General features: G+C 34.8%; 1 long non-coding RNA gene across 3 annotated transcripts in view; it reads right to left on the reverse strand.

Annotated features, from left to right (window-relative positions):
* Positions 1 to 6,902: 6,902 nt before the first annotated feature.
* LOC140700142 (uncharacterized) overlaps positions 6,903 to 26,895 on the reverse strand; it is a 101,548-nt gene continuing 81,555 nt past the window's right edge. Inside the window, exons 3-7 of one of the 3 annotated variants that reach the window (XR_012078392.1) lie at positions 15,014 to 15,188; positions 12,775 to 12,858; positions 12,072 to 12,246; positions 11,335 to 11,554; positions 6,903 to 7,418 (exon numbers count right to left, since the gene is read on the reverse strand). This is a non-coding gene — a long non-coding RNA (uncharacterized lncRNA). Of the gene's footprint in view, positions 7,419 to 11,228; positions 11,555 to 12,071; positions 12,247 to 12,774; positions 12,859 to 15,013; positions 15,189 to 26,895 lie in introns of those variants that run through there. The other 2 variants (XR_012078393.1, XR_012078391.1) reach the window with 2 other exon arrangements.

A 26,895-nucleotide genomic window follows, 5' to 3' on the forward strand; every position in this document is an offset into this window, starting at 1 on the left:
TAATTTTTATAGTCACAGCACAAAAGATGTCAAGCTTATGCTTGATCTCTTCTAGGTACAATAATATATGTCACTGACCAGTAAAGTTACTGTGTCAAAGCCATCTGCACAGTTCTAATTCCCTCAGCACCTGAGAAGAGAAGGTTATTCTTTGTATATCCAGAGCCTGACAATCTTTCAGTAATTGGGGAAACTTTTCTGTGCTCTCTGGATGCTGAGAAAAGAAAAATATTATGAGTGTTTAATGAAGTACACCATGACCTTGCACTAAGATAATCTTATTTTCTTAGAAGATAAAAAAGAAAAGGTAAATAGATTTTAAAGAGGTGAGATAAGGGCACATCTTAAAGCAGTGTGCAAAGTAAACATCAGGTAAAATACAAAGGCTGGAAGAATTGATTATGCCACTTGGTTGCTCTCCTGTGGAATATAAAAGAAGCAGGGACATGCTCTGTTACTCCTTGCATGTAGAAGTCAAGCCTGGAAACAATATACTGACATCTCTGCCATGCAGATAATTCCAACAAGCTAATGGGCTGAATCAACTATTATCATTTAGAAACTTTCTGGGTCTACTGATTGACAGCTACAGAATGTATCTTAATGGTCTTCTCTTTGCAAGCCAATTTTAATAAAAGGAAATAAAATCACATAGAAGAGAATGAGGATCAAAAGCTAAAAAGAAAATGGGGCAAAAACAAGAAGACAGAATATCAAAAATGATTCATCAAACATGAAAAACAGCCAGAGGATTACTCTAGTACTTGTTAGGTGATGAAAGAAACCTGTGACCACCATCAAGTGGTTAGACACTTTACCAGAAATACTGGCAGTGTACATGAAATATTAGATGTTAAGCATATTGTTTTTGACAGCTTTCATTAATAGATTCTCATCATTACTCTGTCTTAATGATCACCACCCTGATCTGAACACCACAGACTAGAAAACCACAAGCTCATTGACATCTGACTGAATGATCAGTAATTCTCAGCATGAATAACAAAAGGGGAGCGGTTAGCAACTGCATTTTTATTGTACATGCACTATTGCTACTATTCTAAACTCATAAGCTCTTCAGCTCCAAAAGGAAAAACAAATACTGTTTCAAGGATATGGTGCTCTAGACTCCAAGGAAGTTTCCTGCCTCAGCCCATAACAAGTACCAATATCTTTAAAAACTCTTAAAAGTTATCAATATTTACATATTTTAAGGAAAGATCCAGGAGCATCAGAAAAGGTAAGAGAGTATCACATTTTCTGGAAATTCTTTTACTTGCTTATACTTCTCTTTTAATAATTTCAAATATTACCTTCAAACACAGCATGGTGAGTTTTGGGGGTCTTGAATGAAAGAGGAGTTGATGGATTTACTTTAATGATATTCTACTTTCTGTAAAGGAAACAAATATAAGAAGTAATGTTGATAAAATTATTAATTTATAATTTATTTCTAACCTACTTCTGTTAATAATTTAAGATGACTTCAAGAAATAGGGTCAGTGATAGTATATACAAGAACAAAATATATGTCAGAGGATAATAGAACCAGACTGAGATATGGATACTTGGGAAAGGCTAATAATTTGACATGCCTTGAAAATGGTTTTCTTTTAATGTTTATTAAACATATAAATGTTTAGGCTGGGTGATGAAAATGAAGTGAGATGAAATGCTGGGTACTTTGTGAGAAAAAGGTATTAGCTGCAGTGCTTGCCAGTCTATTGCTGTCCTTAAAATTTAATTCAGATCCAAATTCACATTCTCCAGGCAAGCAAAGCAAAAATGAGCAGTTAATTGGACCTATGCACCTTAGAAGGCACTTCATCATCTGTGAGATAATTTTTAAAAAGATATAGATATTGATATATAGATAGATATAGATAGATCTTTGCCCCACATTCCTGACACAAGGCTCCTAAAACCCTTGTAAATTCTAGGAAAATCTTTCGCTCTCATGAGACATCTCTGGGTGGGCTCCTAGATGGCTCCTGGATGGAAGCTGGTCACCAGAAAGACCAACTCATAATTAGGAGATTGTGATTTTCAGCCTCATTCCCCAATCTCTTAATTTCAGAGAGGGGAGAGAGGATGGAAATGGAGTTAGCAACTGATCATTCCCATGTGAAGAAGCCTCCATAAAATCCCAATAGTACGGGTTGGAGCAATTTCAGGTTAGCGAACACATCCACATCAGGAGGGTGATACACCCCAACTGTACAAGGACAGAAGCTCCTACATTTGGACTCTCTCAGACCTTACCCTATGCATCTTTTCATCTGGCTGTTCATTTGTATCCTTTATCGTATCATTTAATAAACTGTCAAACATAAGTAACTGCTTGCCTGCATTCTGTTAGCCACTATAGTGAATTAGTATAACCCAAAGAAGGGTCATGGGGTCCTCTGATTTACATCCATGCATCAGGAGCACAGGTGAGAACCTGGACTTGCAACTGGCATTTGAAGGGAGGTAAGGGCAGGCTTGTGGGACTGAGATCATACCCTGTGGGATCTGATGCTACCTCTAGGTACGTGGTGTCAGAAATGAGTTAAACTGTAGAACACTCAGTTGGTTTTTCAGAGAACTGCTTGGTGGGAAAATTCCACATACACATTTGGTGACCAGAGGTGTCAAAAGTGTTGTAAGTGCAGTAGTAGTGTGAAAGTAAGGGAGAAACACGAAGGAAGACTGGAGGTTTTTCTAACACACCATCTACTGTAATTGACAATTCCCCTTGGGAAGTTCACTTTTCTCAAATCTAAAACACCTTATTTCTTACAAACATACATGCCACTCCTCTAGCTCACCTGTAGTTGATTATTGTTACCTTATTTTTCCACCCAAGTGAAGCTGTGGCACCATTTAGATGGTCTTTCTGGGCAACTGGCCTTTGCTGACCTCTTTAACACAGGTCTGAGTTCCAAACTACAGGACTGGCCACCCATAAAGAGCGAGCTGGTCCTCAAAAGGAATACAGAGCAAAATCTTTACTTGCAACTTTTTACCCTTCAGTGAATTCTTCACCCAGTCTCCCTAACACATTTATTTTATACGTAAACTTTCTTGTCCTGCCTACTACTGCCATATGTTTGTTTGTTTGTTTTTTCTTACCTTGAACAACCATTAGCCAGCTGCTAATAGTTTCTATGGGTCCCATCCAGAAAAGTCTTCAAGAAGGGGCAGGTCCTGAGGTGAGAAGAGATGACACAGCTGAATTTATCTGAGGACACCACCATGCCCCTCAAGACAAACACTCAGCAGTACCATGTACCTACTGAGATGTATGGGGAAAAGGAAAAAAAAGAAGCATTTATTTCCCACAGAGCATCAGGTTGGGTAGCAGGAAAGGTGGTAGGTCTGGAAAGATACTCAATTATCAACATGATCTTCTGTATCACCCTTAGGTTCGGTGTGCTTTTCAAGGCTGCTTTAGCCTGACTGAAAAAATAAAAATAGAAAAATGGGAAGACTTTCAATTCAAACATCCTAACAAAACAAAACACACTTCAAGAAGAAAACATAATGTATCAAAAAAGAGATTACAGATGATGATGGGTAAGAAGATGTTGCCAAGGAGAAACCAAAAAAAAAAAAAAAAAAGGAAAGAAAAGAAAAAGAAAAAGCCAATCCACAAAGAGAGGAACAAAAATTAAAGAAACATACATTTTAAAATGCTAAGAAAAGGAAATAATTGATATAATGTCTAAAGTTAAAAGAGGACAGAATACTGGGCTTTTTACCAGAAAAATGAAAAAATTATTAAAGTAACACTTGTTTAAAAAAGAAATGCGGTAGAGAAACTTTAAAAAGACACTGAAATTAACCAAGTAATAGTAGAATAACTGATACCTCATTTTGCTTTCTCCCAAAAGCAAGCCCTGAGACAAGGATTCAGAGCCAGTCAGTCCACTAGCTGGTCCACTGGAAGGCTGAAGGGCACACCCACAGGAGAATGTAGATGTGAAACAAGGAAAAGAAAACAACCAATGAGGAACTACATCATTTAGCCAGCCATTACTGTGAGTAACTGAAGCTTAATCCTCATAATGACACTTGGGAGCCAATGTAAAATTTATAAACTCAGAGTTAATCTCTCCAAGGAGCAAGGAAGGAGAGATTAACTCTCTTATCAGTCACTGGTTGAGGGATACCCCCAGGGCCATTCATTCCTCTGCACTTTTAGCCAGCCAGACAAGAGCAATGTGGGCTGGAGTTGTAAGAGAAAGCCAACAGCAGAGCAGTGTTGCCTGATGAAGTGGCAACAACACGGAATACTGGCGGGACACTGAAGGAGTCTTCCACAGAGGCCTCACAGGGCCTAATCAACGCATCAAGCAGAGTCTATTAAATGCTGGAATTGTATTACACGCTGGAATTTAAACCTATAAAAAGGAAAGATTAATTAGCCACACACCCCTGCCAGGGATGTGTCACTATTCTTAAGCACCAAAAACACATTCTTTATTTTTTTAAAGAGCTTTAGTATTTAATGAAGTAAAAATATGTGGCCCATCAGAAAACATGCAACACACATTTCATGCCCTATAGTAAAGGAAATGAGGTCTTCAACAGACCAAGGTGACAGTCGACTCCTCAACTTAAATTCTCCCATCACAATTGGGTAAAGAAAATGAATGTAGGAAAACTAGCCACTTACTCCTCAGCCTTTGAGCATATAAATGTTTGCAGAAATGAATTGGTGGCCTAATTTCAATTCCTGAGGGATCAGAAACCCTTAAATGCTAAAATGAATGCCTATTCCTGGACACCGCATTGGAAAGCCAACAGTGGGGGAATCCCCCAGAGCAGAACATTTGCACAGGATGCTCAGAGGCAGGACAGTGTGGGGAATGATTCACACCCCCAGAGCTGCATCTGTGCTCAGCCTAAATACAGAACTGCACCTACCACTTCTGTCCATCTGGTACCTAAAACAGGATTTAATTCATTTCAAAATGAGATGTACATATTCACATTATGAAGCAATTAGGAAAACAATTAGAGAAAAACAAATTTTTTTTCAATATGATTATGTTTTTCTAAAAGAGACTTTTTGGAGGTTAGTATGTATAAATATACCAAACTAAAAGATCAGACAATGTGTTTGGTGAAATTATTTAACTTAAAGGGAAATCTTGTGTTTTTAAAAATATGATATCTGACATTTTGTCAAAAATATTCACTGTACTTCTTCATAATAATAACCTCAAAACATGTATTCCAAGCAATCTAATGATTGATTCGTTTGGTTTCTTTGTTTGCTCTAGAAGCTACAACTTAAAAACAAACAAAAAAAACATTGTTTGGGCACTACCAGAAAAGAATTAGAGTTACTCTAAAGCCAGCAGATAAAAGGATCCTCAAAATCTATTGCTAGCCAGGGTTAGTAGCCATAGGTATCCAGTTACCACATGTATTACTCTCTATCAAATTACTAAAGAATTGAGATGGCTTACAATAACAGTAATCAGTTATTATCTCTCATAATTTCTTTAGGTCAGATGGGAAGTTGGGGAAGCATGATGTCTAGGGCGTTAGTTGAAAGACTCTAAGTCCAGGGACTGGAATAATCTAAAGTTTTTTATCCACTCAAAGTTTGATGTTGGCTCTTAGCTGAAGACCTAACTGGTGCTATCAGCCAGAACACACACAAGTGGCCTCTCCATGTGGTCTGGGCTTCTTCGCAACACGGTAGCAAGTGTTTCAAGAACAAGACAGGTGGGAGCTGTGCTGTCTTTAAGATTTAGCCCTGGAAATCATGAGGCATCATTTCTGCTGCATTCCACTGGCTGAAGAAATTACAGAAGCCTGCCCAGGTTCAAGGGGCAAGAAACAAAGACCCTGCCTCTCAGTACAGGAGCACCCAAGCTATACTGAAAGAAGAGGATTTTGGATGGTCTATATACTGACATAGACACTTTTGGGGAAGCATAATTTGCAATATGGTCTATTGATCCTATACCAGAAGAATCTTTTCCCCCATAGCCAGACAGAGCCGAACATCTATCTTGTATAATGACTGGCTGTCAAATTGAATGAGTTGGGAAGCCTTCAAACGATTTTCATTGAAATTGATCTCTTCCAAACATTTGAGGGCAAAGAAATCAAAGAAACAAAAACAGTGGGATAGTAATTTTATTTATGCATTCTACCATATTTACATCTCCAAATTACCATAGCATTTCCAATAACATCTTACCTTCTCTTTAAAATTATTATAGAGCCCAAATAATTGAGAGCTGCTATATTTCATATATTTTATTTAAGCTGTAAAGGAAACAGCATAACAAATCATAGCATAAATCTTTGAAAAACAAGTTTTTATTTTCTGAATTTCCAATAATAAGTAAATTCCTTCTCCTGAGGAAATGCCCAATCCACCCACACTCCTTCAGCATGACCTACAGTCCATTATAAAAAGTCAAGCTTTTTTTTCCCCTTTATATGACTACCTTTCCTCCAAAAATAAGTCTTGAGGAATTCTATGCCTTAGATTCCAAACATGTTTTTGACTTTTCAGTGAATTTAAATGTATTGGATCATATCTGATACAGCTCTAGAAAACTCATAAATTCAATTTATGATTCTTATCAGTTGTAGATGATGCTAAATATTTTTTTTATTATTAACATTTTCTTATTTAGTATTTCAAAATACTAAATTTTAAATTAAAGGCAGTCATATATTGGATACAATAAAATACCAAATACTGAAGAGTTTGTTTAAAAATGTAAGAATGGTTTTAAGCTACTGAGACAAAGTAGTTGTTAATATTCATGTAAAAAGAAAATAGCTAACCAAATTATTAATAGATAAGAAGATGAATAATTAGTCAGCACATTCATTAAAATGATTATATCTAAATGGAATACAAATAAATTGTGCCTGACAGACTCAGAAACAACGTAACACACTCAAGAGAAAAATGAGTTCTACAGAAATTTCTCAGATTTTTTTCACACCTAACCCCAGTTCTGAAACTGCATTCTGACTACTCACGATTGCTTATAAATGTGCTAGGCAGATTGTCCCAGTATCTTCACACTCCATACTTTGCCCTCATTCCTTGAATCAAAGTTGTTCTGGATGTTTCAGATTGCTTCTTGAATCCTCATTCACCTATCCACTGTGAAACCACCAATTATTTTTGGTAACCATGAACGTGCCCAACCCTGGATTCCTTTCCTCCTGGCATAAAATTACCAAAAGCTTCTCAAACCATTTCTGTGATCCCCTAAAGGTGATTATTAAATGCTTCCTGTTTCACACTGCTTTTTTCTTACTTTCAGAATGAGTCTTAGAACATGGGCCTCTGTGATACAGTTTTCTTCTGACTTATTGCTCTGACCCTAAACATGCAGCTTTGATCTGAGCTTCAAGCAAGCTGTGATGGCTTCTTTCTTCATAAAGGTATTCTGGACCATGGCAAAAGAGAAAACAAGAGAGAAGAGCATATTCTTTTATGATCATGATTCAGAAGTTGTGTTATCATGTCTCACAAGTGGAACCCAGTCACATGACCTCTCCTTGTAGCAAAGAAGGTTGTTATATAGTTGGTCATATGTATAGAAAAGGGGAGATCTGATAATGCGGAGAAATCAGCCATCTCTGCCAAAACTTTAGAGCCAGATGGATTTGAGCTATAATCCCAGCTCTGTAATTTATTAGCTATTAGGGCTCATGAAAGTCTAAAAGCTTCAGTGTCCTTATCTGATTTGACTTATTTCAAAGAGGTATTAAGCAGATTACATCCAAAATGAATATAAAATGTTTATCTCTGTGTTTGGAATATAATACGTGCTCAATAAATGAGATCTAGTAGAGACAGAAAAAGAATGTTAACAAAGTTAAAGACTCTTCAGGCAGGAAATATGATTAGGAAGCTAGGTCGGAGAGATAAAGGCAAGAAAGAAGGATCTTGATTATTAAGGGTATAGGCGAATATGCCAAGAACATAAAGACTGTGCATAAAGCAGACGAGTGAAATATCGGGAGCTAACTCACAGTTGAAATATATCCCTGATTTCTTCATTGATTTTTATTTTCTTCTAGTCATTTGTAACTAGTCATCAGAGGTCAACATTTTTTTCCTCTTCCACATATTGAATACAAAACTCTGCGTTAATCATGATTTTCTTATACTGATTGAATGTGGCAATTGCCATACACTTTCAGCAAGTTCAGAGAAGAGTCAAAACTCAGGCCGTTCTCCACCTCCCATAGCTACTAACTTCTGGTGAAAACCGACTGATTTGAACTCTCACCAATACAGATACTAAAGCATGATACAGAAATGTATCATACATCCAGAGTTGGTAGCAAATAAATGTTTTCCAGAGAGTTCTTAGCCTGGCCCCAGGGAAAATTCTAGGTAAAAGGAGAAGGCCAGGTAGTCAAGTCTGGTCAACCCTTTCAAGAATAGCAATGCTGCTTTAACCTACTGGAGTCCTCCTTTGTTTCCTCCTTTTAGGAAATAACATGAAACATGTTCTGTCACACGATTCAGGTTCTAAGTGCTACAAAGACTCTGTCAATAATTTCTTAGATCATCTGCATTAGCTACAAAGTGTAATTTCCTCTACAGAAACTTTTCATCTCCCACTAGTTCACTCGTTTCTCCCCAAATTGTGCACCTCCTCCTTTTATATCTACTTTTCTTAAGACAGTATCTGGTATATAAAAATCTTACTACATTTTGCTGAACAACTAAATCCAAAATGAATTAACATTAACTTTCAATGACTGAACAAGTCACTATCACAAGAATCTCATTAAAGATCATGCCATCACTAAAATGACAGCACTGTAGAGTTGGAAGAACTCTGGGCTTGAAAAAAAATTGTCATTAAATTTCCTACTTCTAAAACTCATGAGTTCTGCCATTACAGACAAATTCTTGACAAAATTTTAAACAATGCTGAACTTCACTGTCTTTTTATGTAAAATGGAAATTCAACTCAGACAATATACATAAGAACACTCTGTAAGTTGTAAATTGCAAACCAAAATTAAGATATTGTTATTCAATCCAAACTGGAATCAATTTCTACTATGGCTGCGTGGGTTTTAAGCTGATGTAATGCAATAAAATAAGCTTTCCTTTATAAAAAGCTCATGTGTGTGCTTGGTACTAGGACAAGCATGTGATAGTATTTCCACCCTAGATGCATTTTTTAATTTCCACACAGATTCTTATTTCTGAAAAATTGGTGCTCTTACAACTAGACACATGAGTATTGAGCCAATAAAACCAACTGAAGAATGGGAGGAATTATCTTACACTTGAAGTCATTGTTTCACATTTCTGAAGCTCCCAGTGGGCTCTAAACATGAGATGTTTGTCTCTTTCTGCCTTCCTTATTGTTCTTTCTCATAAGGAGATCCTTTTTATATCAGCGTGGAGTATATAAAATGCTTTGGGGGTAAAAGTTGGTCTTCTTTTACAGTAAATTTTTATTTATCCAATTTGGTTTTAAACAAAAACAATAAAATCAATAGGGGTATAAAAACCAAAACAAAAATAAAATCCACTGTTAAGATCTCAATTATGTTTTGCTTATTGAACATAGAGATATACTTTAATTCTTTCCCAAAATATTCCTGCTGGAGCCTGTTTCTCTTCATACATGTAATGGGAATCCCTATGGCTTTGGGTGTCACTTGACTCTATCAAATACTACTTCTGTGATCTTGAGTACATTGGCTAAATTTCAGAACTTAAGTTTTCTCATTTGTAAAATGATGGTAGTCATCCCTGTGCCATGATATCTTAGCAAAGGTTCAGTAAAAGTTTTAGCACATAAAAAACGGATCAATATAAACTAACAATTACAATTATGCTCTGTAATAGCAAGAACAAGAATCAAAGTAAAAGCTATGTGGCAACAAAACCATGGCATTATAGTAAAAATCAGTAAGTCCCCCAAATGTGGTTTAATTTGAACAAGTTTATCAGGATGATTATACCACTGGTTAAGAATTTCCAGCCCAGAAGTCAATCAGATTGGATATTTGCCATTCTAACATAAAGGCTATTGTCTAGAAAATAGCATTACTGTATACCCAGAGAAACTTTCATACAATAGGTATCATATATCACCATTCCACTTACTCATACCTTAGTCTAGGTTCATTTGGGCAGAGTCCTTATATTGAATCCCACATTAAATTTCTCTTCTTTCACCCAGACATAATATTTACTCATTAATAAATCATTTTATGACTTGAAAATCATGAGCCAGAAACATAATAATTATAAATATTTTTAAGCACAAATGCAGAGGGATATATATATAACTAAAGTGTCTTAGAGTAGCTTTCACTTTTGTAAACTCAGAAGATTGGAGAGCCATCACACTTCTCATCTTCTCCATTAACAGGTAATTTGATCTCACTACAGGCTATTATCTATTAGACCCTATAATGATCCCTAACATTTCTCAAATTTGAGTAGCTTATTACTGTTACTTTGATTTCTACCTCTTGGTTTGTCCAGTTAAGTTATTTTTTAAACCACTTGATTAAACCTAAGGATGTCATCTCCAAAATGCTGGAAAAGTCATCTAGTTTTGTATGGAATTATTTGCACCTCATACAGCACTATTTTTTTTCTCCCAAGATTCAGAACAAATTCTTTAACAACAAACTTCACATTTTTATAAGTTTATATCAGCACAGGCCACATTTCCTTTCTATCATGGAAATACATATTACCTTTGAAGGCAAAATATTCTGTGCTGATGAGGATTTTACTCATTATTATTAGTCTCAAGTTTGGACCAGGCACTTTTTCTGTATGTGTCCTAATAATAGCAGAGTCTCAGCCTCAATATCAGAATTTAGCTGACATACATAATGCATGCCCTATTCCAAACATATGAGTAGATTTTGATGGATGAATCAATAACTTTGTATATAAAATACAAAGTGAAGATCTGTGTATTTCCAATAAATATACACACCAAATGGTTTTTCTTACTATCAGGTTCTCTCTATTGTGGAGTGAGTGGGATGAAATAAAATGGAGGCATAAAATGTGTTTAAAAAAAAAAAAGATTTCCCATGTAAAGGAACAGACTCCCTTTGAAGGATTTACTGTCATCAGCAAATCTGGCAGCAAATCCTCAAATATTTAGTATTAAATCACTGTTCAAAGATAGTATAAGCAGAAGATAGCCTGCTTTTAAAGGCAAAACTAAGTGACAGTCACAACACTGGGAAACAAATTATAGAGTCTGCAGACTTTATTTATTAAAGAGTAGAAGATTTAGTTTGTTAGTGGAGGAATTCTCTTTGCCTACAATGACTATTAAAACCTCTTTTTGTTTATACCATGTTAAATTTACTTCTTGAATGTAGGCCAAACAAACGTCAGGTCTTCATAAAACACATTAGTTGAAAGATCACTTGCAGGAGCAGGAAAGTAGAGATTTTCAAGTAAGAATGGACTATGGAGTATGTTGAAAACTGCTGAACTTGTCTTCACTCAGCAGTCACTTATAGCTGTATTCCACAATAGCCATTAACTATCATGTGTTCATTGATTTTTCAGCTGTAAGAAGAGAACAGTCATATAACAATTCAGATCAGTTGCAAATGGCTAATTCTCTGCATTTTAATCAATTTTATGACTGATCAATGATCAAAGAAACATTACCAAAGCTTTGTTTTTCACATAATAACTACACTAATAATAAAAAAGAAAGGAAAGTAAACCAAATTGGCACTGTCTAAACATGTCCTTTTGATTTGAAATATGGTTCTCGAGGAATTAGGTAACTCCTCTCCACCCACCTCTCCCCACGAATGGGTGGTTTTGAGTGCAGAGAAAGAAACGCTTGTAAATTGTTCTGAACTTTGTTTCCAGCACAATGAAACAGCTCATTGCTATGTTTTCCACAAAGAGCGCTTTGTGGTCTTAGAAACAATAGATCTTATATTTTTGTTAGCTAAGTAAATATCTAAAGCCAAACTTCACACACAATTACACCCAGTGAGAAGAATGAAGCCAACTAATGTCTCTCATTCTCCCCTTCCTCCGTGATCACAAAGCAATAGGCCTATTTTACCCAATTCACTTGATCTTCCTCTTCCAACTTCTTCTCCAGAGCAGCTTTTCCTAGTCCAGGTTAGTGCCCAGACTAACAACTGGGCCAATTGTTTTAGAAATTCAATAATAGAAATCCCCTTTATAAGTCACTGGAAATGTCCTGTTTTTCTTGAGATCACTGATGATCCGAGAGTCTGGGCACAGGTGAGTGAGAGGAAAGAGAAATGAGTGAAATTCTTTCTGGGTTTGTGGCTGAAATTTTGCCTAAACCAAAGTTCTCTTCAAATGTTTTATATCTGTTCATCCACTTAACAGATAGATATGGAATTCAGTTCTTCACAGAACATGAAACATACAATTTACATTCACAAGATTACAAAAGTAGCACATAAATTCTCTGTTTTCCTTAATATTATTAAGCTTACATGGAGAACACACACAAACATGGAATCTTATGTCAGAAATTAAGTTAAAGTGTTGACTTCACTTCACTCATAAAATAAGCTCCTATTTTAGCACCATAAACTTTACGATTAATCATAAACTTGTGACAAAAAAAACTTCATATTTTTGAAACAGAATAAAATATAGTATGATTTTTCTTCTCATTTTAATTGCTAAATGATAGAAAAATTAAGAGTGAACTATCTTGAAAGTTTTTTTAAAGAGTATTGATAATATAAAACAAACAAAAAAGACAAATCAATAGTGAGATAACATACAGGCATAATGTTGATTAGAACTAAAAATTCTAACAGTGGAAAATTATCAGTCTTCGCAAGCGTCCTTTAGCCTCATTTTTCAACCTGTGGATTAATATATAAATATTAAAATTTATAAATATTTTATTATGGCTTTTAAGAACAAACAAACCACATGCTACAGTAAAATGCATATGTAAGATCATTATGTTCACAGCTTAGGGTCATTTAGAAAGTTGTAAATAGAACTAAGACTTCTCTGGTTCTCAACAAAGGCTTCTAAATTTGTGTCTTCCTAGTAAGATTAAAAGCCTTTACAAGGAGAGATTGAGTCCTGCGCTAATTCTAAATTCCTAGTTTGCCTTGCATTGTGCTCACTAAACCAAACAAATGATACCAAAACATATTTGTCAAGCACCTATTATTGCTTTTGTTTGGTCATATGGGGGATAGAATAAAGTAGTATTTTGTCTTCCACGAATTTACAATATCTCAGGAACATTAGTTGATTCTTTACTTTTTTCCAAGCCAATCAGTTTACACAAAGCCAGGGACTGACCTGTCCAAAAAGAGATAAATTTTAGCAAGCTCAAGTTTTATGTTGCCATTATCTTGCCTGGCTTAGGACATCTAAGCTGTACTTCCTGTAACTCATCAATCAGAGAATACTCTTTTGTTTCACCAAATTGCAAGAATTTATAATATACTTTACATCATAAATATGACATTTCTTATTCCCTAGGCCTTTAAGTGTAGAACTGTGTTCCTGATTTCTAAATCTTCACTATTTTAATGTCACTCAAATACAGCAGTGTTATCCTTTCTTTGATAGTAATGAAAATTATTCCTCTTGATTTGTGAAATACTGCATAATTTACATTTCAGGTCCTCCCTTTCATACATCCTCCTCCTAGTTTCTAAGATTCTAGACATAGAGAAGAGTGATAGTATCTTAACTAGGAATCTTTCCCTCTTTAAATTTTGACAAAAATTATTCCAATAACTTCTAACAATTACTCTTTACAGAGACTCTATCTAGGATGCTAGGATCCAGAGATGCAGAGTCAAATAAAATAGTATTTCTACCCTGATTAGAATAGGCATGTGTAGACAAGTTACAAGAGATTAAAAGATAAGACATGCATCCCACAACCTAGGTCACATAACAACAAAAAAAAAAAGTAGAAGTGAGCCAATTTGTTCTCAGGAAGTCTAACTATAGAGTCTCTGCTCATGGGAGCACTGAGAACATCAAAAAGAAAGGAAAGAAAGGAAAGGAAGAAAGGAAAAAAGAAAGAAAGAAAAAAAGAAAAAGAGCTAGAAGGAGAAAAGTATCACAGTAAATTACTGGGTTTTTAAACTTTTAAAGCTGAAATAATTTCAAAATATGACAACATATTACTCATGAAGATTAATATGGTACAAAGAAGATTCAACTACTTGGAATATAGAATTGACTCATACACTTCTCTGTCCAAATTCACCCAAGTCCCATATACCCAGAATGCAGATAGTATATGGCTCTGCTCCAGATGTCTCTCTGTTGATATGCTCTCCAGTTCTTCATACCAGATTTGCTGATTGTAAATAGTCCTTTGCATTTTCTTTTCTATTTCTCCTAACCACCTCTCCCAAACTCTCATTAAATTATGTGACTTCAATATTATTGGAATCACTCCTGTTATCTTCTGAAATTCACTATCTAGTTTCTCAGACTGGTTGGCTTCATTCTAGGTGACTCCCACACAAAGTCATTAATTTGTCTTCCTGCCTATAATCTTCTGCTTCAGGCTTTGATCTTTACCATATTTTTTTTTCAATTTGTAAAAGTAATTACATGTAGCTATCATAGCCCATATTTGTTGAGAAGGAAAAAGACAGAATTGATAGAAATCACTTCCTTAACCATGGCCAAGGATTGGAAAATGGAGAATAATATCTCATCAAATTTTATCCTGGCATATGTCAATATACAACTGAGTCAATAGTAGAATGCTGAGATGATCACAAAGATACTCTTTTTTCAGCCATTCACATACTTTGAAGAAACAAATAACAAATAAAAGTAGATTCTAGGAAATTATCTTGGAAAGGAAGGACAAATAATGAATAATTATAATAAAGATTTGGATAACAGATAATCTTATAGAATAACAAATATAACATATTAAAGTAAGCTAGACTAAGCTATGGTAACTAGGATCCCCAAATATCAATGACCTAACATTATAAAACTTGATTTCCTGTTTAATGAGTATACCTTGATAGAGGTTGAGCACTCTCAGATTTGTGACTCTTCTCATTACACGTCTTCACCACCCAAAGTCATTTGTTTTCAGTTACAAGGATGAGGTTGAAAGAAGACAGTGCAGAAAGTCCATTACCAAGCCAGGAAATGGTGTACATAACTTCTCTCTACATTTCATTAGCCAAAACTAGTCACACAGGAAACAGAAATATAGTTTTTTTTTCCCTTGTGTTTGCAGGAAGAGAAAACAAATTAGAAAGAATCTATCTAATCTCCACCACATGTACCAAAGTTTTTAAAATCACAGAATGTTGGAATTACATAGAAACATGACTTTATACTAACACTTAAAGTTACTATATAATGTCTAGCCTTTTGTTTTTAAACAGCTTCATTAAAGCATAGTTTACATACTATAAAATTTGCCTGTCTTAAACATACAATGCAATTTGTTTTGTTTTGTTTTGTTTTGTTTTTAATTTTTGAGTTGGTCAATCACCACCAAAATCCAGATTTAATACACTTCCATCAACTCAACAAAATCCCTAATGCCCATCTGGAATTAACCCCATTCCCAATCCCAGCCACAGGAAACCACTAATCTTTTTCCTTTTTTTATAGATTTGCCTTCTTTGGACAGTGCATATTAAGGTATTTGTAAAACATGTGAGCTTTTGACTCTTGCTTTTTAATTACCAGCCTATATATAAGATTTATCCATGTGGGAGCATGTATCAGTAGTCAAGACTTTTTTATTGCAGAATAGTATTCCACTGCATAGATACATGATAATATTTTTTTTTTTATCTACTCACCATTTGATGGACATTCAATTCTTTCCATCTGGAGCGATGATTAATAATGCTCCTGTGAGCATTTGTATACAAGCCTTTATGTGGCTATCTGTTCCCTTTCTTTCAGGTAGATACTTAGAAGTCGAATTGCTGGCTCATATGCTAAATTCATGTTTAACCTTTTTGCTTCCTCTGTATCAATTAGGGCTCTGTTTGTAAGTATTCATATGTTCATAATTTCTATATATTCTCATGATCATTTTATCTCTAATAATATTTTTCCTTTAAAGTCTATTTTGTGTGATATTAGTATAACAACTCCAGCTCTCATATGGTTGTAATTTTAATGGCTTATCTCTCCTCCTCATTTTACATTCAGCCTTTTGGTATTTTTTAGTAAGTCTAACTTATGTCTCTTGCAGACAGCAAATAGTGGGACTCTATTTTCTATCTAGACTGATAATCACTGCCTTTTGATTGGAATGTCTAATGTGTTTACCTTTAATGTAAAAGTCAACTATAAGTTTCCCATTTTGCTTTTTGATCTCTATGTATCTTATGTCATGTTTCTCTGTTCCTCTTTTTGGTACCTTCTAAAAACATATAAAATATATTATAGTAAAATATGCACAATATACTCCAGTAAAATATAGAAACTTGGCTTCAAAATTTCCTCCCCATTTCTTCAATCATTATCATATACAATTTTATATGTTATACACCCAACAACACAGTTTCATAACCATTGTTTTATACAACTTTCTTTTAATTTGATTAAGAGAAATAAAGAGAACAAATTATTATACTGGTTTTGTATTTACCTACATAAAAATTTTAGCAGTGCTCTTTTTATCTTTGCATGTGTTGGAGTTACCATCTGGAGTCATTTCCTTTTCACCTGAAGGATTTCCTTTGGTATCTTTTGTAAATGAAGTCTACTAGCAACAAATTATCTATTTTAGTTTACATGGAAGTATCTGTATCTTGCCTTCAGTTTTTGAAGCATAGTTTTTGCTGAATACAGAATTCTTGGTTGATAGTTTTATTTTGTTTTCTTTGTTGTTGTTGTTTTGTTTGTTTTTTTCTCAGGCCTTTGACTGTATCATTCCACTACCTTCTAGCCCCCATTGTTTCTGCTGAGAAGTAAGCAATATTCTTACTGCAAATCCCTTGTATGCATTAAGTCATTTTTCTCTTGCTGATTTAAAGATTTTCATTTTGTCTTTGTCTTTCAACAGTTTGATAATAATGTGTCTATGTATCTCTGTATCATTTTAAGTGAATATAATTGAGCTTGGATGTATAAATTAATGTTTTTCAGTTTAATAAACACTTTAAAATAAAGACTGGGCTTTTTTCTATCTATCTTCAATAAGGGGGACTTTCCATCAGGATTTTCTTATTGACCTACATAATTATCACTTCTAGAAATGTGGAAAGATCCCTCCGGGTTGTTTATTCTTTCTGTGTCTTTCATGTCAGTTCTCCAGCATTGGATCCTCTGGGATTTCAAAGTGGAATACTTTTTTCCATGGGGCTCTGGAAGAAGCAGTTTTCCTACCCTGTGGGGTAAGTGGCTGCCTGAAAATTAACTTGTGAGAAAAATTAGAACCTAGAGATAGAGATGGAGGAACCAATCCATAGCACACTATTTGGAATGGATCCAGTGCCATTTGAAGCCAGACATAACCCTAGACTTTTTATGTAAGTTAACTGATGAATTCCTTTGTATTATGAAGTAGTATGAGCTGGATTTCTGTCACTTGAAATTGAAAAAAATCCTGATATGTATATATATTTTTTCTTCTTCCAGATGGCAAGATATAAGGAAAAATTTATATCTGTTTGGTTCAACATTTCTATTTCTCTAGGATATTTGTAATTTTCATCTGCAGCTTCCAGTTAACCCCCAGTTTAGTAAATGCCTCACTGTGCACAATCTTTCAGGAGGCAGTACAAGATGAAAACTGGCTGAGGCTGAAGAAAATTCTTCTTCCTGTTCTCTGAAAATCAGGGTGAAATGTTTGTCCTAGATTTGGCCAATAAGATGTCTGTATTCTCATCTTTGAATCTTGGTTTAATGATACAGAGACAAGGGAGAGTCAGAATCTATTTTATAGAATCAGCAATGATATCCCTTAGGAATTGTAACATCATCATGACCAAAATTTTGTGTCAATGTAAGCTCTTAGGCAGCCTGGGTTACTGTTTTGGGCAACCCTGGTTACTAATTATCTTTCAGTCCTAGTCCTGTAACTTCAGTTTGTTTATTCTATGTTCTCTTGATGCACTTATAGCAAATTTTCTTTTTGTCTGATAGCCAAAATTTGTTAGCATTGCTTGCCTCTCAAATATCCTTACTGGTAAATCAGTAAAACTTCTATAAAGGAAAAACTCAGATTTTTTTTTTCCTTTTCTACGTAGGGAAAAACCCAGTCCTTCTCCACTGTGTGTTTTCCCTCTGTGTGTCTCCTTTACTACTCACATAGAGCACGTCACTTCTGATCACCAAATGTGTGGAGCTTTTTCCCCCACCAAGCAATTCTCTGATGCCAGCTTGGTGTCCTACAATTTAACTCAATTCTGACACTATCTTCCTGGAGGCAGTGTCAGATCCCACAGGTTAAGGGCTCAGCCCCACAGGACAATCCAATTCTCTACTTCCCTTCAGATGTCAGTTGCAAGTAGTAGGTTCTCAAGTTAGCCACAACTTGTCTGACTTGGCTACAAAGTGGAGGTTCCCGTGACCTCCTCTTGCTTTGGCTTCTATTAATTTGCTAGAGTAGCTCATAGGACTTAGGGAAATATCTGCTTATGTTTACCAGTTTATTACAAAGAATGTGATCAAGGACACAGCTGAACATGCAGTTGAAAAGACTCACAGGGCAAGGTAAGTGGGAAGGGGAATGGAGCGTCCATGCTCTCTCCAGGCATCTCACTCTCCTGGCATCGTCATGTGTTCACCAACCTGGAAGCTCCCTGAACCCCATAGTTTAGGGATTTTATGGAGGCTTCATCACATAGGCATGATAGAACAATTAACTCTATTTCATCCCTTCTTCCTTCAAGAATTTTGGTAGGTAGGGCTGAGAATCCCAAACTTCTAATCATGGCTTGGTCTTTCTGCTGATCAGCTCTCATCCAGGAGCCATCCAGGAGCCCACCCAGAGTCACCTCATTAGAATAAAAAATGCTCTTAATTCTCTTATCACATTAGAAGTTACAAGGGTTTTTAGGAACCCAATGTTAGGGACAGAATCAAACACAAATATGCAACCAAGAAATGTTCCTAGTGTTCTTATTACTAAGGAAATTATAAGGGTTTTAGGAGTTTGGTGCCAGGAAATGAGGGCAGAGGTAAATTTATTTTTTCTGTTCTCACAATTTTCATGATTACTACAGAACAGGCAATCAGTAAATAACTATTAAAAATAGGAATTTTCATAAAAAATAAATATTTGAGGAAGAAATATTATTTTTCTATTTGGCTGGATTTTTTTTTCTTCTTTGCACTCAATACAGGTCAATAAATATGTATAGAAAGGCCATATATTAAGCTATCTCATCTATACAGACATTTGTAAAACACAGTAATTTATTTCAAAATGCTTATATTATAATTAAGGATTTCTAAGAGTAAAATAAAGAGATGAAAGATAAGGAAACTATTAGTTACTTTTCCCCAGAATCCTACTTTTGCCAGAATTATGAATAACAAAACATGTTGTACCTACAAATGTTCATTTACTTAAAAATATTTACTGAGTAGGGGGAGGGTTTAGCTCAGTGGTAGAGTGTGCACTTAGCATTTATGAGGTCTTGGGTTCAACCTCAGTACCTCCATTAAAAAGATAAAAATATAAATAAATGAAAATAAATAAACCTAATTACCCCTCCCAAATTTTTTTAACAATATATATTTACTGAGAATCTCCTGGGTGGTAGGCACATGATAGGTGCTAGAGATATAGCAGAGCACAAGACAGTCAAATCTGTGTCTTAACAGAACTTGTATTTTAACAGTTAACCTATTTACCAACGAGAATATTTAAATACATAAAACATTACACATGTGTTAAAAAGTATCAGAACTACTTTAAGTGGCAAATGACAAACTTGAGAAGACATGTGCAACAATTTTGAATGATAGAGATTCATAAAAACAAATGTTAATTCTCAAATTGAAAAGTAGGCATTGCTCATAAATAAAAAATTCACAGAACTGCACATAACAAATAAATATATGATGTTTCATTAGTAATCAAATAAACTTAGAAAAAAGGAGAGGAAATTTTTACTCATCTAATTTACAGTAACTTTTAAATAGTAATGCTAAATATTAATGGTTACATAGTCAGACAGGCATTCTCAGACTTTATGTTGGTAAGAACTTTGGCAACAGTTTTCCACCAACAAATAAACACTCTTCACAGTGACGTACAGAAACAGCTTTAAATTTTTCTTTAGTGTAATAAATTTAGTTATGGAAACCTAAGGAAATAAGTACTAGAATAAAGTATGTGTACAAACGTGTAATAAAAACAAAATGGAAAAACTGGAAAACAAAGTTTTCTAATCCAAATCTCCAAGAGAGTATCTTTTCATGCAGTTTTTCCAGAGTATTTTTTTTTTTTCTTCTCAGAGTCCCACTGGTTCAGTTCCTTCTTCTATTCTCACTCTATCTAAGATTACATGCCCATTTTCCAGTATGAGTTAACAGGTTTTTCTATATTAAAAATAACTTTTATTCTAATTTATATTTTTACCAGTTATCAAATTAAAGGACTTTTTTCTATTTTTGATATGTTAAACCTCTTTCCAAGCACTGCACACCTATTTTGAGTGGGTTCTCTACTCTCTTTGCATCTGAGTTAAGGGGGATACACAGATTTAAAAAAAAATGCTATAAAAAGAGCACTAGTTCATAAAAATATTACCTTTCACTCGTCCTTACTTTGCAAAAGCTAAAGTCATCAATCCATTATATTAACATGTTTCATTAGGTAACTGTTATCACTGTGTTATGAGGAGAAGGTTAAAAGGCCCTTTCCCTTAAAATGGCTTTCTTGGAGAAGGCACAGTAATGATTCTAATAGCTATAAGGATTTCTAAGGACTTTTAAGGCTTAAAATTTCTTAGTTCTTCCTGTTCTTCATGGAAAATGGCATTTTGTTCTCTTGTGAAAATAAAAATGTTAATAAGAAATGATAATGTGCACAATAATATAAAATGTAGAAACAATTTTTATTCATTATGTGTAAAGGGGGAAGACAGGAAATGTGAAGTCAAAGAATAAAAACTAACAGGAAATATAAGGTCAGCGGCATCAAGAGATACTTCTCACAGCACAGTGCCTTTATTAAGAATTCTAGATTCATTCAACCATGGTACAATGGAGACGATTCTTGAAGTAAATAACATTCTTATTCACTTTACAATTCAAAAATCACAAAATTACTGAGTTCTAGCTGTGCCACAAAATGAGACTTTTATTCTTTTCTTCTTCTCTTTTATATAGTTCCAGTTCTAAGAGTCTGGATGTCCAGTTTTCAAAATGAAGAGTTCTGCTCATGTCTACGAAGTAAAGTCCCAGAAGCTGCAGCCTCCTCTTATCTAGGTTCTATTATTTTCAGGCTTCTTTCTTTTTCCTTTTAGCTACTGTTCTCTGTTTAGCTGGTATGTGACAGGTATTTTACAAATATTATTATCTTATTTGATCAACCCATTTTATAGGTAGGTAATTGGAGGCTCAGAAAGTCCATAGAATGTATTCATAGTCATACAGGTAATACATAGGCTTCTCTGATTCAAAGTTCTATTCCTTCGGTGTGATCAGAGGGAAATCATTTTCATGCCTGTTTCCACTGTCTTACTGTTGCAATGGGTTCCACTGGATTGGTGTTAGAACAAACATTCAATTGCAGGTAAATCAGGCTGGTGTATTTTCTGCAGGATATGTTTTGTGAATGTTGCAAAAACAACTGCATATCAGGGTTCATAGAAATATCACCAAACTGCAAATATTTGACCCTGAGCAAAGCAAATTTGAGAAAATTAATCCAATCCAGAGAGCTAGTGAGGTTAAGCTTAATAGCTTGATTCTGTAAGTGTTCCATAAAATGTTTATCAAAAGAAAAACCACCTCATATATAGAAGGATTCTGACAAATGAAAAAATGAAACAAAAAAATTAGGTTTAGCAGAATTGCTATGCATCTAGAAACCCTTTTATATGCAAATTGGCTAAACTTTCTGAACCAAAGTCTTTTGTAATTAAAACCCCCATTATTTAAAAATGCAAAGTACAATTTTTAGTTTACAAAACATATTCTAAAAATACCTCATTATAAATGTTGATTAGGGAGGAACAATACTTAAGCATGACAGTGTCCCTCTTTTTGCCTAAATTTTAAACTCAAGACTTCTGGAAAGGGGTGAACACTGTGAATAAAATCTGTCAGCACATTGGTTACAAAATGCTTTCTCTTAATTTATAAAGCAAAACCAGGTTCTCAGACTGTAGGGTGTGTAAGAATTACCCATGAACCTTGAAAATTCCTGGATTCCCCATAGGGAGATTCTGGTCCAAAAGAACTTTTTTGAGGGCAAGGGATCTACAATTTAACATATGCCCCAGGTGATTCTGATGAACATGGTCCTGGAACATTTTCCAGAACTCTATTTTATGAAACACTGACTGCTTCATGAAATATTAACTTAAGTGTGTCTTTCTCCCACAGTTTTGGCACCCTTGGCAGACTTCAATGCACTAATCTTTGCAGTGAAAATTTCATATAGTGGCCAAATTTTCAATTAAACACAATTTTACTCAAGTTTAAATCACACACACCACTTATCACAGCTGCTAAATCAGCTGGCTAAATAATTTTTATATCCTACTTTAGAGATGCCTCATTTCAGTGATGAATTAAGAGATCCCTATACAGTAGTCTCTCTACCGGCTACTAGCTGTTGTATGTGTATATGATCCTCGGGTGCTGATGTTGAAAGTGAGACTAGAAACAGAGGTATGAGGGAAGCCAATCTGCTGCTCAGGCAGGCCAAGCAAGCTTGCATTCTATCAGAGAGTAACTGAACCATTATCTAATTCTCAGATTTTCAGGTTAAAGAATTAAATTTTGTCAGAATGGCTCAAATTCAGGATGGAGATTGAAAATGATTCAGTAACCACTAAAACAAAAGAATTATAATATCAACAATACAGCTCAAGAATTAATGGTTGTTTATAGAAGGCATTTTACTAAACACAAGCTATGCATTTTGTTATTTATTTTAATTTCAAGACTAGTATTCAAGGTAGGTAACAACATTATACCTATTTGGCAAAAAAAAAAAAAAAAAAAAGAAAAGAAAATTAGGTTAACCAAATGCCTAAGAAACTAGTGAATAAACCAGAATGCAAATGCAAATCTATGAACTTACCATAGGAACTATAACTAGCAAAGTAACCCTAGAGTACTCCCTTTCTACTAAAAAAAATCTACAAGGGAAATAAAATTAATCAGAGCAAGGAGGGTTAGCTGAATGAACCTAATAGTAATGACTTCAAGCTGTGACAGCCTGAGACATCTGTGGAGAGTGCTGGGGAAATGCTGACAAATTCTTCTTCTCAGAGTCCCCTTTCTTCACACTTTGACTAACTGTGCTATCTTCAGTAACGTTAATGTCATTGATCCACCTATTTTTCTTTCATAACAATTCCAGTTATGCACTCCTGAGCCTACTCTGCAATCACCTTGATTAGGCAGACCTTTCTCAAATCTCTAGGATAAACTGAGCAACCTTTTCATAGGATGAGTTACTTCACTGGATGACTAACCTACTATATTATTTATTGATTCTTACTAGTATGGTTTTTAGGTATTAAAATTTCCATATTTTAAAAAAGCCTCTCACTTATATCCAACTACTTATTACATAAGAAACTAAACAAAGTAATAAGTATGTTAAGCCAAGGAGAAAAATAATTCACGATCCTATTCAATCAATTGATAAATATTTATTAAGAGTTTACTTTATACAAGGCAATATGCTGAGTGCTGTTTCACATACTTCATGCTATGAATACTTTTTCTAATACTAGAATCTGCTGGGAACGTGTAAAGAGTTTACTCATTAATACATTTTTAAAAACCTTCTAATAATAAAAATTTGGTTAGGACTGTAGAGACTTCTAGTAATCTCTTTGATTTTTTTCTGATTTTTTAAAATAAACCTTTAATTTTATATTAGTTTCATCTTCACAAAAAGTTTCAAAGATAGTACAGAGAGATGCATGCCGCTTGCTCAGATACCCCTATTGTTAATATCTTAAACTATGATGGAATATTTGTCTTAACTAAGGAGTTAATATTGGTATCTGATTAACACCTAAACTCTACACTTTATTTGGAATTCACCAGTTTTTCCTCAGGTCCTTTTCTATTCCAGGACCCCATTCAGGATAGCACGTTACATTTAGTCATCATGTCTCTTCTGATGTGTGACAATTTGTCATATTTTCCTCGATTTTGATGACCTTAACAGTTTTAAGCAGTACTGGTGAGATATTTTGAAGAATGTCCCTCAGTTTGGGTTTGTCTGATTTTTCCCCTCATTTTTAGACTAGGGTTACAGGATTCTTTAGAGGAAGACCACAGAACTGAAGTGCCATCATATCAAAGATACATTACTTATCACTTATGACATTCACCCTGATCACCTGGTCAAGGTAGTATTGCCAGCATACTCCACTGTAAAGTGATACTTTGCTTCTTAACTGTTTTCGTACTTTCTTTTTTGGCAGCAAGTTACTAAACACAGTCCACACTGTAGCAGGAAGGGGAGGTATAGGGTGTCAGTTTCCATCTCCTGGAGAGTGTGGGTAATAAGTGTACATAAATTATTTGTAATTCTTCTGTATAGGAAATTTGTCTCTTCTTCCTCACTTAGTTATTCGGTCATTTGATATATATTTAATTTGGGGGTATTCATTTTTTACTGTGGTGTATAATAGTATGTTTTTTTATTTTGGCCATAAGGAGTACTTTCACATTGTCTCCCACATCCCTTTGACTTGTTACCATCCTTTTGCTTTTGAGTATTTCCTTACTTTCAGCAATTTCCTTGATTTTGTTTCTGAGTTGCTCCCTAACCTGAAACAAGTCATTTCACCCACATGCATTGACATTCATCTGTAACTCTGTGTTTGTTATATTAATGGAAATCACAATATAGTAAATATTACGAAAAAAAAGCTGAATTTACTTCAAACTTTTGCTCAGACAAGGAAGAAACTGCATACAGAAGTGCAACTCCTTTCTTAAATATAAAGTTATCAAGAGTGTATAAAATGGAAGAAGAGAAAAGCAGAACTTAGATTAAGTTTAAACAGAGTAAAGCATGGCTAATGGCTCATTAAGTGGGTCCTCTGATCAAACAGGCTTGCTGATCGTGGGGTATTCAATTCAAAATTGACTGTTTTGCAGCTTCTTACATAGAAGCCATTTATGTCTTTCAGGACATAATTTAATCTACCACCCTGGTGGAAACATGGATTGAGGTCTTCAGGAAAAAAAATGAACATTTTATTGTCAGTTCCCCATTTGATCTTCTCAGATCTGAGAAGCTAAAGACATGGTCCTGATCTCTACACTGTGATTTTACTACTTAGGAACTGACATAGTGGTATGGTGATTTTATTCCATTTCTAACTCATGACCATCTACTGCATCATGTGGCAAGACAGCAGCTATGGAATTACTTTTAACACTTAATACACCTAACAATTATTACTGTGTTTCAAATAAACTAACAGTCAATAGGAAGGGACTGGATATATTTTGGAATCATGATACTAGATTTCCCACATCAAGTCAGAAAATAGGTCTTATTCTTCCCCAGAAGTTTTAGAGCCAGATGGTGGTGTACCAACAATATCCTCCTGTTTTAAAAATCATATTGGCTCTTTCTCTATTTTTAGTGGTGGTATTAAAAAGTTCTAAGAGATTTCTCAAGAGGCAGGTACAATACATTTCTTCCAATACAAAACAAATTCCTTTTGTGAAGCAAGTATACCAGTGAAGTGGCTCTAAATGCTACCTGTTCAATCGCAGTGAATTAATGGTAATAATCTGGGGACAGTATGTCAAATCCTAGGCATCATTTACATTGTGTTGCAAGTTGGGGGCAAAAGGATTGTGTGTTCACAAAAGAATGGAATTAGACCTTCTTGCGTATGTGTTAAGTACATCATGCAGAAAAGAGTGAAATTTTTTGTTTATTTACAATACCTACCTCAAAATTAATGAAAAGAAAATAAATGAGTTTTTATTATCTATGGTGAAATATTATTACAGACAGATCTAGGTACAAATTCCTATGCCACTATTTACTAGTTGTTTCACCTTACCCAGCTAACCTTTTTGAGTCTCTGTTCTTGTCTGTAAAACCCTTTTAGGGTTAATATGAGGATTAAAGTGAAATAAATGTGGAATGCCTAGCCTGAGTAGTTCAAGGTTAATAAATGGTGGTTGTTATGATAATTATCAGTCAACAAATATTCACTGACTGCCTTACAAATTCCCATTTCAATACTGGGCCTGGATGAGACATAGATAGATAGATAGACAGACATACTCTCTAGATCTGGGTCTTGCAGGAAACAGACTTCAGCTCAGATGGTTTAAATGTAAAGACTTCAGTGAAACAATATTTAAAGGGATACATTTAATGGAATCAACAAAAAAATGACCAGGCATCCAGGGTAACCAATCAATTTCTTAAAATAAATCTCTCTCTCTTCTGATATATATAGCCTGTTAGCTCTGTTGCTCTGGAGACTCCTGACTAATACCACCTCTGAGTTTTCTTAGAGTTTATTTTTTAATCCCTGGCAAGCACCTGTCTTTCTAAGGCATCTAGAAGCCTGGCTCCTGATGCCCAGGTCTCATTAGCATACCTCCATTACTGTAAGGACTAGTGCGATGCTCTCTGGACCATCAAGGTCACCAAGGGCCCTGCAGACTCTATTATGGCAGATTTCAGGACACTGCTGCCACTTCTGGGTAAGAGCAAATGACTGCCTATGTCGTTTTAAAAT

Source organism: Vicugna pacos, chromosome 2 (assembly GCF_048564905.1).
Source record: "Vicugna pacos chromosome 2, VicPac4, whole genome shotgun sequence".
Lineage (NCBI taxonomy): Eukaryota > Metazoa > Chordata > Mammalia > Artiodactyla > Camelidae > Vicugna > Vicugna pacos.